This window comes from Cetorhinus maximus, chromosome 2 (genome assembly GCF_964194155.1).
Source record: "Cetorhinus maximus chromosome 2, sCetMax3.hap1.1, whole genome shotgun sequence".
Lineage (NCBI taxonomy): Eukaryota > Metazoa > Chordata > Chondrichthyes > Lamniformes > Cetorhinidae > Cetorhinus > Cetorhinus maximus.
This window is the reverse complement of record NC_135880.1, coordinates 122,970,559-122,985,768: the sequence shown is the minus strand read 5'-3', so window position 1 is coordinate 122,985,768 and position 15,210 is coordinate 122,970,559. Positions and strand designations below refer to the sequence as shown.

Here is a 15,210-nt window from a genome sequence, read left to right as displayed (position 1 = left end):
TTGTGACATGTAATCTGGAACAGCTTTTGCTGCTAGCTAGTAGAAGGTGCATCATCCAACTTCAAAACTGTCGCACTCTGTAATTTTAGAACAAACTAATGGGGGTCACATGCCATTGTTCACATTAAGCCAGATGGCGCACTGTTCCATAATGGCAGGGGTGACAAATCGTTTTTTTTTCTTCATCCATGGGATGTGGGCATTGCTGGCTAGGCCAGTGTTTGCCCACCCCTAATTGCCCTTGTTTAGAGGGGATTTAAGAGTCAACCACATTGCTTTGGGTCTGGAGTCACATATAGGCCAGACCAGGTAAGGACAGCAGATTTCCTTCCCTGAAGGACATTAGTGACCCAGATGGGTTTTCACAACAATAGGCAATGGTTTCATGGTCATTATCAGACTTATAATTCCAGATTCTTATTGAATTTAAATTTCACCAAATTCTGCACCATTCCTTGCCACTACGTTCCAGGAAAACAGTAAAAGCAAAATGGTCTTTCTCTTCTTACAATTAACTTTGTTGTTACCAACTAATTCTCTATGCGCTGATCTGTCTTCCTGTCTCAACTTTTTCTCTCTCCCTGCATGGCTCTGACACTTGTCTCATTGTGGTGGATATCTGTTCACTTGTTTCTGAATCTTTTCCAATCACTCTTTAGATTTCTCTTTTGCTGTGCTTCTTCTCTCTATTTCTGTTTCAAACTGTTCTTAAGTTCACATGTTCCTTTTCCTATATACTCACTACCCTTAAAGCCCAGGATAAACAGTCTGGTGCTGAGCAACATGTTACCAGGTTCAAGTTAGGTACTGAATCTGAGAGAGAGCTGGTGGAACACTTACAAATGAGACAGAGGGTAGGGGGCTCAAGGCTTGGGCTCTGAAGGGGTGATCGGGCTGGCTCAAGGTGATAGCCTGGGTTACTCTGTAGAAAGTTGTGCGCTCAGAAGACTGAATCCAGCCTGGGAAAGAGTTAAAGGGCTGTAGTCTTGAAACACTCATGGGGTGTGGGGCTTCAAAGCAATCAGGGCTGTGCCTTGGATACACTGGATGGGTGTGCAGAAGACTGGAATAGACTATTACAGCTCCATGGTCAGTTGTAAATAGTTCTGAACCACTGCAGATCCCTCTGAAAGGTCAGGTGCAAACTGCACTAAATTTTACAGTTTAGACTTATTAAGTGCAGACTCCAAAAATCCAGAAATGAAATTAGTGGTGGAAGGGAACAATTGTGCTGAAGTAACATTTAAATCATAAGGGAGAATTAAAAATGTGTGTCACAGAAAGGGGGAATCTGCTGAAAAAATCTGCTGAAGATATTTTCAATTCATTAATCAAAGCTGAAGGGCAGAGGATTAAGAAGTTTTGGGTAGAAACTGGGGAAAAAGGAACCCTAGATGCAAGCAGGAGTCTGCATACAAGTGACGGAGCAGACAACCCACTGTTTAAGGGCTGTTGATGTTGAAGTGTTTTATTCATTCCTAGGATAGGGAGGCCAGCAGAAACGGCTCAAACCCTGTACACCTTGAGAAGATGACGATGAGTCTTCCTGAACTGCTGCAGTCCACAATGCTGTTAAGTAGTGATTTCTAAGGTTCTAGCCTAGCAACAACAAAGGGACTGTGTTATATATCCAGAATGTATGGTGCTGCATGAAGTGTTTGTGAGCTGGGCTATCTGCTATGTCACTCCACAGTGCCATCCCCAAGTTCAGCATTGTAGCATTGACCAAATTAGACTACTGCTGTACCTGCATGTGCCAGCCCTTTTCTGCAAAGCCACAGCAATGTCACAGCTCTGTGTATTTGTCTATCTGCTGATTGAGACTCCTACAGTCATCAACAATCGGTATGCTAAGGTCTGAAGAAATGGTGCAACTATTCATATGACACCTTTGATGCTGAAAAACCATCCAACATAATCATTAGTCAACCATTTAGAGATGGACAGAACCCCACCAACATTTAGGTGCAACTTCACTACCGTGTTGCACACATTAAAATGTTATTTTTCCAGACGCTAAAAGTTCCAAGGCTGACTTTATTGATATGTTTACCGTTTTATAAATAGGACAATAAGGAACAAGATTTGTGTAATTATAATTTTCTGTATACAATTAAAAGTTCTATATGTAGTTTTGGAGACAATGAAAAGAAAGGACATTAAGTTGATAGAGTGGGCACACCATAGGTTCACTAAGATCACTAAGTGGTAGGAAACTATCGTTATGGGAAATGATTTAAGATCCTGGAACTATTTTACTGAGATGGCTCACAGGAGATCTGATAAAAGGTTTTAAAATGATTAACTTTTCTGACAGGATGAATAGGCACTATTCAGCTTGGTTGAAGAGTCAGTGACATGTGGTTAATTTACACTAGGAGAGTGTGAAGCAGATTAGGAGATAGTTGTTGAGCATGGAATACTTTGTCATGAAGAGTAGCTGAGGCAGAAGCTATTGTATCTTTTATGGTTAGGTAAATATTTGAAGCAGAGGAAGATACAGAGCTCTGGATAGAGACTAGGGCAGTGACATTAGTTTTGGATTGTTCTAACAAAGAGCTGGTTCAGGTGCATTGGTCCAAGTGGCCTCCTGCTGTACTGTAAACATCAATGGCCCCGATATTTACGGGGAGACTGAGAGAGAGTGGGCAGGCAGGGAAACCCAGAAATGCAAGAAAGTTTGCACGGCCCTGCCGAAATTAATGGCAGATCTTCAGTGGAATTTTTAGACTCAGTTCCGCATCCAGCAGCCAGTCAGATTGAGAGGCTTGCCGCTGCCAGGTGAGAAAGTCTTGTGATACAAGGCCACAGCCAGGGAACAGAGAGAAGAAAAGAAAGATTGTGGGGCTGAAGGGATCGCAGGGTGGGGTGTATGTTTGGAGATCACAGTTGGAGGGATGGTGGCGAATAAATGGTTGATCGCAGGGCTGGGGTCCAGTAATCAGCGCGAGGCAGGCAGATAACAGCAGGTTAGCCTTGGGGGCTGGGGGAGACCACTCCCGCTCCTCTTGCTCCACAAGGAATACACTTACACAATGGACCCAACGGTTCTCGCATCCAGAGCCCCGAGTAATCCAAATAGCTGCTAAAAACTGAAGCATGCAGCCTCATAATTTACCAGAATTATCGAGCCATCTTTGAGATTAGGTTACTCGCACCACCCCAAACCCACCCAGGAAATTGGTGCATTTGCGACAGGATGGGAGTGAGGTTTCCAATTTTAACACCTCTTGCCACTGTCCCACCCATCCTAGGGCTTGAAATTTCCTCTGTGTCTCTATGATTTAAACAACATTTGCAATGGGATCGTCTTTGTAAATTCACTGCTTCTTCAACACAACATCTAGTAACCCAGGACACCAGCTTTATGTTGTTGTGATTGTGATTCAGTACAAATTACGTGGAAAGGACAGGAAACAGGGCTTAATCCATCACTACATGATTGCTGCCTCATTTGCATGTGCCCATCCAAAGTTGGACAGCCTCTTGGACTTGAAATGACAGTGGAAAAGAGAGGAAGGAACAAAATATACAAGGGCTCAGGTGGACTAACTCCTCACCACACTCCCTAGCACCCACTACCTCACTGATTGGCACCCCATCCACAAACTTTCACTCCCTCCATCACCGATGCACAGTGACAGCAGTGTGTACCATCTACAAGATGCACTGCAGGAACACACAACGGTTCCTTAGACAGCACCTTCCAAACCCATGACCGCTACCATCTAGGACAAGGGCAGCAGAAAGATGTGAACACCACCACCTGTAAGTTTCCTTCCAAGCCACTCACCATCCTGACTTGGAAATATATTGCCGTTCCTTCACTGTCACTGGGTCAAAATCCTGGAACTCCTTCCCTAACAGCACTGTAGGTACCTACACCACATGGACTGCAGCGGTTTAAGGTGGTAGCTCATCACCACTTTCTCAAGGGCAATTAGGGATGGGCAATAAATGTTGGCCTAGCCAGCGACGCCCACATCCCCCAAATGAATTTTTAAAAACCTCACCTAACCGGCAGCACAAAAATCAGACAGGTGCCAATAGGAACCAGGCTATAGTGTATTTTATGTCTTCATCAGCAGATCTCCCAAATACATGTACACTAAGTGTGACCCTCTTCATGATTCATTTGTCCATCACTTCCTCCAGCAATACACTGGGAAGATCAAGACCATCTACTTTAGTCCCTGCAAGCTCTTCAAAGTTGCCCCCAATTCCATCCCCACCCCAGCCTCTTAAAGACTAAACCAGACAGTTTGCAACCTCAGCATTCAATTCAACCAGAGCTTAGCTTCACATCACAAAGACCATCTCCATAACTGCCCATTTTCCCACCGCCCCCACCTTTCCGACCTCCAACCCCAGCCCATCCTTGTTTGCACCTTTATCACTCCCAGACTCAACTATTCCTATGTTCTCCTGGCCAGCCTCCCAACCGCCCTAAACCTTTGCTCATCCAAGACTCTCCTGCCTGTGTTCTGCTTGCCCATCAAACCACCTTTGTTGACCTACTCAGACTCAACTACACAGGATGCTATTCTGCCTATCGAGTCTTTGCCGGCTCTTCATATAGCAATCTCATTAGTCCCATTCCCTCTCTCCATCCCCGGAGCTCTGCAAGTGCACATCCAATTTCCTTTTGAAATCATTGATTGTATCCACTTCCACCATCCTCATAGGCAGCAGCCTGTCAAAGGACCCTCACATCCTTCTGAAAGTGTGATGACCAGAACTGCACACGATAGTTGTGGCCTAACCAGAGCCTTATAAACATTCGGCATAACTTCCCTGCTTTTGTACTCAATACTCTATTTATGAATTCCAGCATCCCATATGCTTTGCTGACCACTCTCAATATGTCCTGCCACCTTCAAAGATTTATGCATATGGACCCCCAGGTTCCTTGTCCCTGCACACTCTTTAGAACAGGTTTGTCCAACCTGTGGCCCACTGGCCACAATGCAGCTCGTGGAGCCCCTCCATGTGGCCGCCAGAACGATTGTTGAAAATGCCAGTAAGACGGCTCAGTGAGTTTGAAGGTTTCTTCAGGGGCCTGCTCCTCCAATCACAGCCTGTTTTTCTCACTATTGAGCCTATCAGCAACAAACATGGGAGGGAAACAAGCTGTGATTGGAGGGGCAGTGTACATCGGCAACTGCGAGTATTTGAGATAGAGAGAGAGAGAGAGAGAGGGACTCTGGAGCGCAACATGCTTTCCTTTGACTGCCAGAGCTCTGGACCAGCTTAGCAAACCACTCCTTCAAGAGAAATTGGAGATGAGCAACAAATGCTGGCCCAGCCAGTGACACCCACATCCCACAAAGGAATATTTTAAAAATTGGTCGTCTTTATTTATTACTCATTTTTTAATTATCAATTTATTGTTGTGAGCTTTCTCTTGCTCAGCAAGTTGTTTCTAATCATACATCAGTCTTTTTTTCTGAAATTCAGTTTAATGTTGTGCCAAATCTTATCTTTCCGAAATTTGCTCATCACAACCCCCACTCCTACCAAGTGTGAGAAAAATTGAAACGCGTGGCCCCCCCATGAGAAAACGTCGGACAAGCCTGCTTTAGAACTATGCCATTGAGTTTATATTGTCTCTTCCTATCCCTTCTGTAAAAATGCATCACCTCATAATTCTCTGTATTCAATTCCATGTGCCACTCGTCTACCCATTCTGCTAGCCTATGTCTTGTTGCAGTTGATTTATAGCATCCTCTCTGTTTGTCACTCCTCGAAGTTTGGTATCATGGAAAATTTTGAAAAATTACTGTGCGTGGAATCTTCTTCTAGTGTCATGGACAGTGGAACCGGGAAGTGCACGGTACTGTCACTTGTAGTTGGGATCGCTGGCCACACACGATCACACAGCGGCTGGTCCAATTAGATATGCAGAGATGAGGGCCACGTCCAATCATGTGGCAAGGAGGAGCAAGAAGTCGCCAGCCCTGCACTTACCTCACGGATTGAAGTTCCGGGTGTTATATTTAAACGGCACCTGGACAGGCATTCATTCCCTGCCATCCAGCAGACTCAGTGTTGCCATTTGTTAGTAAGTAGTAACTTTGGAAACTACTGCGTCCTCCCTCCATTCTAATCTGCCACCTCCCAGTGCATTTGTGAAACCGCTGCTACCCACCTCCTGATCTGTCACCACCACCCTCCACTACCCCCTCCCCACCCGCTCCCACCGGAACTGCTGCTGCCCCGCCACCAGTTGATACCCATCACCTGAAATGTCCCAGTGCAGTGGGTTCTTAGCAAGGTCTTGCCAGGATTTGAAGCATGTGTTATTGATTCATGGGCGACCTCTTTGCAATTCAGAAGTGTGTTGATTTGACCGTGCCATGGATAGGGGCTTGTAAATGCCAAGGGCCTACAGCATTTTCTTTCCTCTCGGTGGCAGAGGTCAATGGCCTGTACGTTGGTCTGGAGGAAGTGTGCCAATTCAGCTGGCATTTACACAGCAACATTTCATGAGGAGACAAAAAGATCTTGCAGGGGCCTCATTCTGGTTGGAATCTGGGTGCAAAGAAGTTGCCACGGGCCTGTCTGACACATCGCTCTATCGCCCTGGCATCTGCAGCTGAAGCCACACCATCTACACCCTCATGAACAATCAGATCTTCCCCTTCTTCCTCATCTGAGGAGACATCCGGCTCCTCCATCTCCCCATCTCCAAATTCCTCAACCCTTTGCTGCACGAAGTTGTATAGGGGGCAGCAGACCACAATGATCCTGGAGACTCTGTGGCACATACTACAATGCTCCACCTGATCGGCCCAGGCAGCGGGACCTCATCTTCAGCAGTCCAATGGTCTGTTCTATTGGTGCCCTTATTGAGGTACGGGCAGCATTATACCTCTCCTCTGCTGGGCTTTGTGAGTTCCGCACAGGTGTCGCAAACCAGGCCTTCAGAGGCTATTCCCTATCCTCCAGGAGCAATCCCTGCAGTTGCTGAGGGGCAGCAAATAGTTGTGGCACCTGAGAGTGGGTGAGGATGTAAGATTCATGAGAGCTCCCTGGGAAGCAAGCACATACTCTGAAGGATTAATTCACAGTGATCACACACCAGCAGTTGTATGTTGAGAGAGTGAACGCCCTTTCAGTTTCTGAATACTGCTGGCTGTTCTCAGGGACCTCCCAGTGCCACATATGCAATCAACTGCCCCTTCTACCTATGGAAATCCAGTGATAGCACCAAACCCTACAGCTCCAGCTGCCTGGATCTCAGGGTCTCTGATGAATTGCACAAATGCATTGGCTCTTGTGAACAGGGCATTGGTGTCTCCTTGATGTATTTCTGAGCGGCTGACTGCACATTGCTACATATGTCCCTGTAGAGCCCTGGAAAGACCTGCTGGTGTAGAAATTCAATGCTGTGGTGACTTTTAAAGCTACTGGTGTTGCGTTGCCTCCCAATCCATAGAAACATAAGCCCTCCTGAAGCAGCTAACCTAGATGAGTGACAGAAATCTGTGACATCCTCAGCCGTCTCTCACACTGCCTCTCTGTCATTTGCAGGTAGTTACGCCACCTGCGGGATATTCAATTACGCGCCATTGCTAGGCGTCAGGCTTGCCTGTAGTTGCCAGCGTCCTGAGCTGCCTGACCCTCTGCTGGCACCCCTTGTTGGTGTTCTGGCAGTTGTTGTGCCTGGCCCTGGGCCACCCTCAGCCAGTTCTTCTCTAGCTATGCCAGAGCTAGCAGAAGCACTGGGTGCACTTGACCCATCTTGTCTGTCTAAGGTGAAATGCAAACAAAGGCAGGCAAAGATCCAGTCAGCACAGTCACTAAAGCCCTCCCTCCTATTCTGACCACTTTTGACCAATGGAGAGCCTTATATTTTGCAATGGCCACACCTTGGTCCCCACCCACCCACTCGCACAGTGACCCTGGAACTGCAAGTCATCACCCTGCACCCTCCCTCAGTCACCTCTGACCTACCCTCCATCGCCCTCGACCCTCACTCCATTGCCCTTGCCCTGCCTTCGGTGACCCTCGACCACAACCTGCCCCCCCCAAATTACCCTTGACCAACTAACATTCAACCGAGAACTTTCCCCCATCACCACCACTCAGCCCATTGGAACTGCGCCACCTACCCTCACCCCACCACCCATTACACTCAAGCTGCCATCGGTCATCCTCAACTCTCCCTCTATCATCATTGACCTGCCCCCTGATACCCTTGACTCTCCGGAGTTCATCACTGACCTTCCATGTATAACCCCTGATCTCCCCACAATCGTGTTTGATGTTTGATCTACCATTAACCTTCCCTGTGTAGTCCATCTTCCTCCCTCTGTCCTCCACAAACCTTTGTAGGGCTACCACTTCCCTCCCTCAATCAGCTATGACCCGTTCCTCTTTCACAGCCACTTCTCTCACTCCCTCGGTCAGTCATAGCCGTTCCCCTTTCACAGCCACTTCCCTCATTCCCTTGGTCAGTCATAGCCGTTCCCCTTTCACAGCCACTTCCTTCACTCCCTCGGTCAGCCATAGCCGTTCCCCTTTCACAGCCACTTCCCTCACTCCCTCGGTCAGTCATAGCCGTTCCCCTTTCACAGCCACCTCCCTCATTCCCTCGGTCAGTCATAGCCGTTCCCCTTTCACAGCCACTTCCCTCATTCCCTCGGTCAGTCATAGCCGTTCCCCTTTCACAGCCACTTCCCTCATTCCCTCGGTCAGTCATAGCCGTTCCCCTTTCACAGCCACCTCCCTCATTCCCTCGGTCAGTCATAGCCGTTCCCCTTTCACAGCCACTTCCCTCATTCCCTTGGTCAGTCATAGCCGTTCCCCTTTCACAGCCACCTCCCTCATTCCCTCGGTCAGTCATAGCCGTTCCCCTTTCACAGCCACTTCCCTCACTCCCTCAGTCAGCCATAGCCATTCCCCTTTCACAGTTACTTCCCTCACTCCCTCAGTCAGCCATAGCCGTTCCCCTTTCACAGCCACTTCCCTCACTCCCTCGGTCAGCCATAGCCGTTCCCCTTTCACAGCCACTTCCCTCACTCCCTCGGTCAGCCATGCCCGTTCCCCTTTCACAGTTGTCACCTGATCTCAATGCATCAATGCCACCCATACAAGAAAAGCAGCTCCTACTCAGTCCAAATCCACCAAGAAGAATACCTCGACTCCTGCATGCCACCTTTAACCAGTCATGAACCTGAAGGCACATGTTTCTCATCTGCTGGATTCTTAATTCCAAGTTAATCTGGTGAAGTTGTGTTTTAATGAGGATGCATGTATGTTCGTATGCTAATGTATTAAAAAGTAGTTCCCGTCACTTGCCAAGCACGATCCACTATCAATCTGCCGCCAACTTAATACCCAACTTTCATCCCACCATCGGGAAACTGATATTTTGTCTCCCACTTAGTTGTTACCCCACCCACCTTGCTTCCTGCTCCGGGAGCTTCACAAGGTTCTGCCCTGTATTTCTATATCCAAGTCATTTATATAACTCAAAAAAAGCAGCGATCATAGCACTGATCCTTGGGGAACACCACTGTCCAACAACCTCCAGTCTGAAAAACAGCAGTTTACCACAAGTTGCGGTTTTCTACCATTAAGCCAATTTTTTTATCCAAGCTGACATTGACTCTCCTATTCCATGACCTTCAATTTTGTTAACAAGCTTTTTATGTGGTACTTCGTCAAACAATTTAAATTTTATGCAGACCTTAAATTTAAAATTCTCATCCTCATGATTAAATCCCTCCATTGTCCACCTTTAATCTCCTCCTTGTAACCTCAACCCACCACCGTCTACCACTAACTCTCTGCTCCTCTAAGCCAGGCAGTCAGCAGCACCTAGAGGAGAGTGCAAGACAAGGACCCCGAGCCAGGCAGTCAGCAGCACCTAATGGAGAGTTCGAGAGGAGGGCCCTGGAACAGACAGTCAGCAGCACCTAGAGGAGAGTGCAAGAGGAGGACCCTGAGCCAGGCAGTCAACAGCACCTAGTGGAGAGTTCGAGAGGAGGGCCCTGGAACAGGCAGTCAGCAGCACCTAGAGGAGAATGCAAGAGGAGGACCCTGAGCCAGGCAGTCAACAGCACCTAGTGGAGAGTTCGAGAGGAGGGCCCTGGAACAGGCAGTCAGCAGCACCTAGAGGAGAGTGCGAGAGGAGATCCCTGAGCCAGGCAATCAGCAGCACCTAGAGGAGAGTTCAAGGGGAGGACTCTAGGACAGGCAGCCAGCAGCTTCTGGAGAAGAGTGCAAGAGGAGAACCCCAAGCCAGGCAGCCAGCAGCACCAACCACCTAACATCACAGGAGAAACATAAGTTAATTGGTTCATGAGAAACTGCTGTTAGAGAGCGTCATCAAGTAGCTGATGTTTAGACAAAAACATTTTTTTTAAAACAAGGGGCTACTTATACTTATGTAAGAAACACAAGCAATGGGGAAATAAAGTTAAGTCAAGGCCAGGTAAAATAAAGTTGGATAAGTAAAGCTAAGTAAAATAAAGTTAACGCAAGGGAAGAAAATTGAAGCCATGGCAGGACAGTTCAATCGAGTGGAATGCGTGTCCTGTAATATGTGGGAAGTTGTGGATGCCACCGGAGTCCTAGACGACCACACATGCAGCAAGTGTCATCAGCTGCAGAACATTGAGCTCCGGGTTTCTGAGCTCGAGCGGCAGCTGGAGTCACTGTGGCACATCTGCAAGGCTGAGAACTACGTGGATAGCATGATCAGAGAGGTGGTCAGCTTAGGAGCATGGAGGCAGAAAGGGAATGGGTAACTGCCAGGCAGTGCAACAGAACTAGGCAGGTAATGCAGGATTCCCCTGGGGTCCCACTCACCAATCGGTTTACCGTTTTGCATACCGGTGAGGGCACTGGTTCCTCGGAAGAGTGCAGTTAGAGCCAAATTTATGGCACCACAGGCAGCCCTGCTATACAGGAGGGGAGAAAGAGAAGGGGAAGAGCGGTAATAATAGGGGATTCATTAGTTAGGGGAACAGCAGACGTTTCTGGGGCCGTAGACGTGATGGTATGCTGCCTACCTGGTGCCAGGATCAAGGATGTCACGGAGCAGCTGCAGGACATTCTTCTAGGTGAGGGTGATCAGCCAGAAGTCGTGGTACATGTTGGTGCCAATGACTTAGGTTGGAAAGGGGATTAGATCCTGAAAGCAGACTTTAGGGAGCTAGGAAGGAGATTGAAAAGCAGGACCTCTAAAGCAGCAATCTCAGAATGACTCCCGGTCCCACTTGCAAGCGAGTATAGAAATAGGAGCAATTAAACGTGGCTGGAAAGATGGTACAGGAGGGAGGGCATCAGGTTTCTAAGGCATTGGGACCGGTTCTGGGAAAGGTGGACTTGTACAAGCCAGATGGTCTACACCTGAACAGGACTGGGACAAATATTCTCGCAGGGAGATTTGCTAGTGCTGTTGGGGGTGGGGTTTAAACTAGGTTGGCAGGGGGATGGGAACCTGAGGGCAAAATCAGAGCAGAGAACAGGAGATGAAGAATTAGTGAGTGACTCTGAAAGACAAAAGCAGCACAGGTTAAAAAGTGTACAGCATAGGAATTTGGCAGCGTTAAAAGGTACATATGTAAATGCAAAGAGCATAGTAAATAAAGTCGATGAGTTAAGGGCACAGATAGACACTTGGCAGCATGATATCATCGCTTTAGCAGAAACTTGGCTTAAGGAGGTGCAAAAATGGCAACTCAACATCCCTGGATATAGAATTTTCAGGCAGGATAGGGAGGTGGGATAAAAAAGGTGAGGGTGTAGGATTATTGGTCAAATAATCAATTAGAGCTGTGAAGAGGGATGATATACTATGTGAAGCATCAAATGAGGCCATATGAGTTGAGCTCAGAAATAAAAAACGGGCAGCCAAACTGCTAGGAGTGTACTACAGACCCCAAACAGTGGAAGGGAGTTAGAAGAGCAAATATGTAGACAGATTTCTGAGTGTAAGAACAATAGGGCAGTAACAGTTGAGGACTTCAACTACCCTAATATTAATTGGGATACGAACCGTGTGAAGGGCAGAGGGCGCAAAATTCCTGAACTGCATTCAAGAGAACTTTTTTAGCTAGCATGTAACAAGCCCAACAAGAGGGGGTGCAATTCTAGATTTAGTCTTAAGAAATGAAGTTGGGCAAGTGGATGAAGTAGCACTGGGAGACCATTTTGGAGATAGTGACCATAATAGTTAGATTTAGCATCATTATGGAAAAGGACAAAGATAGAACAGGAGTAAAAGTTCTACATTGGGGGGCAGACAAATTTTACAAAGCTGAGAGGTGAGCTGGCGAGAGTGAGCTGGATACAGCTATTAGAAGGAAAAACTGTGTCAAATCAGTGGGAGACATTCAAAGGTGAGGGTCTATGGGCACAGTGTAGACATGTCCCCACAAAGAAAAAGGATGGTGCTGCAAAATCTAAAGCCCCCTTGTTATCCAGAAGCATACAGGCCAAGATAAAGCAGGAAAAAAAAGCTTATGGCAGTCACAAAAGACTTAATACTATAGAAAGCCTAGAGAAGCATAGGGGTGAAGTAAAAATGGAAATTAGGAAAGCAAAGAGGAGACACGATAAAATATTGGCAGGTAAAATCAAAGGAAATCCTAAGATGCTTTACCAGTACACTAAGAGCAAGAGAATAACTAAGGAAAAGGTAAGGCCTATCAGAGATGTACATGGTAACTTGTGGATTGATGCTGAAGATGTGGGCAGGGTTCTCAATGAGTACTTTGTCTCTGTCTTCACTAAGGAGAGGGATGATGCAAACATTCTAATTAAAGAGGAGTGCCAAATATTAGATACAATAAGCATAATGAGAGAGGAAGTACTGGAGGGACTGGCATCCTTGAAGGTGGATAAATCACCAATGGTTTGGTTGAGTGGGCAAAGTGGCAAATGGAATTTAATCCAGAAAAGTGTGAGGTAATACATTTAGGGAGAGCAAACAAAACAAGGGAATACTCAATAAACGAGAAGTTATTGAGAGGGCTTGAGGAAATGAGAGACCTTGGAGTGCATGTCCACAGGTCCTTGAAGATAGCAGGACAGATGGACAAGGTGGTCAAGAAAGCATATGAAATGCTTTCCTTTATTGGGCAAGGTACTGAATACGAAAGCAGGGATGTAACGATGGAACTGTATAAATGCTGGTTAGGCCACAGCTGGAATTCTGTGTAAAGTTCTGGTCACCACATTACAAGAAGGACATAATTGCTCTGGAGAGAGTGCAGAGGAGATTTACAAGAATGTTGCCAGGGCTTGAAAATTGCAGCTATGAAGAGAGATTGGATAGGCTCGGGTTGTTTTCCTTAGAACAGAGGAGGCTAAGGAGTGACCTAATTGAGGTGCACAAAATTATGAGAGGCCTGGATAGGGTAGACAGGATGGGCTTGTTTCGCCTAGCTGAGGGGTCAATTACCAGGGAGCATAGATTTAAGGTGATTTGTAGAAGGTTTAGAGGGGACATGAGGAAAAATGTTTTCACCCAGAGGGTGGTGGGCATCTGGAATTCATTGCCTATGTTGGTGGTTGAGGCTGAAACGCTCAACTTATTTAAAAAGTACCTGGGTCTGCATCTGAAGTGCTGTATCTTGCCAACGGACCCAGGTGCTGGAAAGTGGGATTAAAACGAGCAGCTAGTTTCTTGTTTCTCTTTTTTGGCCAGCGCAGACACGATGGGCTGAATAGCCTCTTTCTGCACCATAACTTTTCTATGGTTCTATGACCTTTTCTGCATAGCTTCCTTCTTCCTCCTAGGCAGCCGCCGAGGCCCCAGCTGTTTAGAGCTCGCTCGTCCTGTTCCTCACACTCTCAATGTTTGGGAACCTACCTAAAATTCACTTCTTTGACCAGAACTCCCAGCACCTCTTTTGGCTCAGCATCCATTTTGTTGATTATGCCTCCCTGAAGCTCTTTGGGTCATTTTCCTATGTTAAATATGTGATATAAGTACAAATTTTTGCTTTGATTAAACATAAAAGAAATACAATATAAGTCCTTGTCTTAGATCTGCCAAGTTTCATGTTGTGAACCTGAACATACTCATCTTTCTCTTGTGGGATTCAAGAAAATACATCAGATCCTGGCTCCGAGCATAAGATGGTAAATAACACAAGGTCAAGGCAATGTAGACAGTCATCTTGTAATAAAAATTATAAAACTCTGTGGCAATTACTGTAATGAAGAGCTACCGTTTGCTATATTTTAATTTTGATTCATTTTGAGACCCAAGCCTGTAAATTCTTGTTGATGATATTAGCCAACAAGTATTTAACCCATTTATTTGACATTCCTCTGTCCATCATTTTGAAATAATTTAAATAAATGCATTGATTTCTGCTGCAGCTCCAGATCCAGTGCGAATTTCTGCCTAACAACACTCACAACAGAGGTGAGAGTAATGAAGATTAAGCTTCTCCCAAAGGATGCTGCTGGAAAACCATCATGAAACAGTTAATTGCTCCTAGTCCCAGACCTGCAATCCGACTCGGCCATTCCTTAACCCCTGCCTCAGTGCCTGATTCATTCTTCCGGCTTTCAACTTTGATTACAAGGATCCCAGGCATATGTCTTGGAAAGTCTCCTAAAGTCTATGTATCCATCCCTTTTTGCAAGCCAGCAGGGTCAGTTATTGCTGCATCAGTGGATCTTACAGCTTGTCACACTTCATACCTCAAAAAGTGGGTCGAGGTCTCAGACAACCAAGAATGGCCTTTTAACCAGCCCGCTGAGGCATTCGTCCGCCTCTGTGGCCCCCTCCAAAATGACTCCCAAGGCAGCAGGCCCAACTCCATCACACCCTCACTTCCCTGGCTGAAAAATTGCATGTGATGGGGCCCTTTATAACCAGGCAGGTTTGCCTGGTCAGGAAATTTCCCGACACAAGCTACCCACCTCGGTGCTGAAAATCCAGTCCGCTGTCTAAACCGATGGCCATCTGACCATACTATGGTTGTGAAAGTACTTTGAAAGAAGAACAGGGGAGTTTTTTTCCAGTGTATCATCCAACATTTATCTCTCAACCAACACTGTTATAAAAAAGACAAACTGACTTGTCTCTCGGGGTCAGCTGTGGTTCAGTGGTGGCGTTTTTGTCTCTGCACCAGAAAGTCATGATGGGTTCAAGCCTATTCCTGAAACTTGAGTAAAATAATCTAGACTGACAGTTCACTGAAGTACTGAAGGAGTGGCGCAATGTTGGACATGCTGTCT

The 15,210-nt window shown here is 46.5% G+C and overlaps 1 protein-coding gene across 1 annotated transcript in view; it reads right to left on the bottom strand.

Annotated features, from left to right (window-relative positions):
* LOC144689691 (doublesex- and mab-3-related transcription factor 1-like) overlaps nucleotides 1–15,210 on the bottom strand; it is a 181,101-nt gene that overhangs the window by 79,962 nt on the left and 85,929 nt on the right. The window lies entirely within an intron of this gene.